We start from the raw sequence: 3,373 nt of genomic DNA on the forward strand, positions 1-3,373 counted from the left end.
AAGCATTTGTTGCCTCCTCCTTTGTTTCTCCTTCCCATCCCTTCCCACACACACCCCACCCGATCCTCCCCGCCCCCCACCAAAGTTGTAAGGTTCGTTTTTCAACATAATGACTTGTATATCTCATTGTTGCAATGGGTCCACCTGTATCCCTATTTAAACGATTTGTTTTTTCCCTTCCCCTCCACAAATTATACCAGCATCAAATACAGTGAGAACAGGGATTATACCGTGGGGGAGGGACATACAAAGCAACAAAAAAAATCATCTTATAAATATGTTAGAAACAATCGCATGAAAGAAAAAAAATTTGAATACTTATCCTGGGGTTCATTTCCCTAACATCAACTTATTTGACCTTTTCTGCTTGACTTAGACATATACTAGTTATTGCAAATAAGGGAAACCATGGGACCTATGTTTCTTTGAGCCTGGCTTACTTCAATTAATATAATTTTTCCAAGTCTTTCCTTATCTTCAATAAACCACTCAGAAAACTGGAAGTGGCACTATGGCTCATGTGGTAGAGCACTGGCCTTGAGCTGAAGAGCTGAGGGACAGCGCCCAGCCCAGGGTTCAAGCCCCACAACAGACAAATTTTTTTTTCTTTCATGCGATTGTTTCTAACATATTCATAAGATGACTTCTATGTTGCTTTGTATGTCCCTCCCCCACAGTATAACCCCTGCTTTCACTGTATTTGATGTTGGTATAATTTGTGAAGGGGAAGGGCAAAAACTGTTTAACTAGGGATACAGGTAGACCCATTGCAACAATGAGATGTACAAGTCGTTATGTGGAAAATGAACTTTACAACAACTTTGGTGCGGGGGAGGAGGGGGGGAGGATTGGGTAGGTGGTGGGGGAAGGATGGGAAGGGATGGGAAGGGGAAACAAAGGAGGAGGCTACAATGCTTAAAAAGAAATGTACTCATCTTGCCCATGTAATTGTAACCCCTCTGTACAGTATTTTCACAATAAAAAAAATAAAAAAAAAAAAACTTGGGGGGGGGGAAGGGGGGGGGAAGGGGAGAAGTATGGGAAGGGATGAGAAGGGGAAACAAAGAGGAGACAACAATGCTTGATAAGAAATGTATTCATTATCTTGCCCATGTAATTGTAACTCCTCTGTACGGTATTCTCACAATAAATAAATAAGAAAATAAATAAATAAGAAGTTAAAAAAAACTATGCCAGTGCAGTCTTGCAGCCCCAGGTTATAGCCTGGAGGGGCATGAGAGGAGACAGGCAGGCCCAGGTCTTGAATTTGGGGAGGAAAGAGAGTCTGAATCATCTTTTCAAACAACCAAGGTGTTTTACATTAGATGCAGCCTTAGCTGGGTCAGTGGGGCGGATCAAGAAGCAGGTGGCACTGGTAAGAACAAGTCAAGCCTAGAAGAGGAAAGGAGCTGTAAGGGAGCCTGACCCCCTACAGGTCAGAGGGAAGCTATCCTCCCTTCTCCCCGGAGTGTGGCTAGGCTGCCCACCTATAGGCTGTGTTGAAGGGCTTTACACATGAATGCAATTTTCACAAGGACTCACTGGAGATTGTGAAAGACCTTGTGCATCATGCTGTACGCTGTTAAGATAGAATCTCTGCTCTATCTACCTTCATACTTGACTGGTGAGCTCCATTCTAGGGGGCTTGGGGGACCAGCAGGAGGAGGATGGGTGATGACCTTGTCCAGAATACCTGCAAAGGAGTGTGTACGATCATGTGGTGTTTGCTTAATCCACAAAGTGGAAGGAGTGAGGAGAGGCAGGAAGGGGCTCAAGAATAACTAAGACTTGGTGGTAGGGATAGGAAACAGCCATTTTCTGGGACTTTCAACTGCCACAATGATAACACTCTCGTTTAATGGTCATCACATCCCGCCCAGTCCATGACCTGACTTCCTCTCCCCAACCCCTTTCTTCTCTTCTTCTATAGAACTTCTTATTTCGAATCCTTGACCACCCATCCTCTCCCCACTCTTGGGGAATGGAGGGAGGATATCTAGCAGGCTCCAGGCACAGAGGATGAGGAGGCAAATAAAATGCAAAATTCTAACTCCCAGGGAATTTACATTCTAGTGGGTGAAGGGAGGGAATAAAGAAGAACACAACTCAGGAATATCATTTCTAGTTGTTGCCGATGATATCAGGGGAACAGCGAGCTGTAAACTGTGACTCAGAGTGAGTGAGGGGTTAGGAAGGTGAGCCTCTCAATTGTCCTGGGCCCAAACTAGTCAGGTGGTGGCCTCCTCCAGAGGAAAGAGAGAAACACCTTGGGTGAGAGGGTGGAGCGGGGGTGGATCTCTCTGTTACTTGAGCAGACACTGCAGTCATCCCAGCCCTGTTGCCAGGCAACGCAGACAAGCCACAGGAAAATCTGACAGAGCATTTCTACCCCAGGTGAGTAAAGCCAGTTTCTGCTGAGTGAAAAGTTCCCTTCCAGGGGCACTTTGGGACCTCCCCGTGGACTCAGATAGTAGGACTTTGAAGGAGAGAGAGGAGAAGAAACACTGAGGAAGAGGCAGCATTGGCAGTTCTAACTCCAGAACACCGTCTGCCAGCAGCCATGTCCACAATAAAAATACTGAATGCTATACTTAATCCAGAAAGACTGGGCATCTTCTCCTGCATAGCTCAGGGGCTTCCGGTCTGTGCGAAGCTGCCAGGTGCCTCTCCCTGATTGGAAACCTGACACTTGTCACCTGACACTTGTCATGCTGCTGCTCCCTGCTCTGAGGTCTCCCTTGTTAAGATTGACCCTAAGCCTGTGGAGCTGTATTTCTTCAGCCTCAGTGATAAGAGAGAGGATGTGAATAGAGTCACTCACAGAATCTCTTGCCATAGACCATCAGTCAATGTCCTGGGCCCTGCTACCCTGTCCAGCCTCAGGGTATGTTTGCTGATGGCCTTCTCATGGGTCAAGAGTCATACTTCTCTCTCACAGTAGGTAGGCAATACATTAGATCCTGGAGACCACTGGGAGCCTAGAATGAGGGCTGCATTTATTCTGGTACCATATTCCAATTCCAAAAATCTATCTACTATAGTAGATACTATCTACTATCTATCTATCTATCTATAGTTTATAGTCTGGTTCTAAGGAAACAAAAGGCAGTCTAGACCCCATCAAGAGTAAGGTCACCAGTAAACTCCCATACTTTAAGCCGGGACCTCCATGGCCATAGCCCAGGTGAACATGAAGTAAAACATGCCTTGCATAAAAGTCATCTGGGTGGTCCAGAAAAAGTCAGTTCTTAACAATGGATTTGAGCTTAACATTACAGAGAATAGTAGGGATGTTTTTCAAAAAAATAAAAATAAATGGCCATGGTGACTCATGCCTGTAATTATAGCAACTTGGGAGGGTAGATGGGGAGAA

Source organism: Dipodomys ordii, unplaced genomic scaffold (genome assembly GCF_000151885.1).
Source record: "Dipodomys ordii isolate 6190 unplaced genomic scaffold, Dord_2.0 Scaffold99, whole genome shotgun sequence".
NCBI lineage: Eukaryota > Metazoa > Chordata > Mammalia > Rodentia > Heteromyidae > Dipodomys > Dipodomys ordii.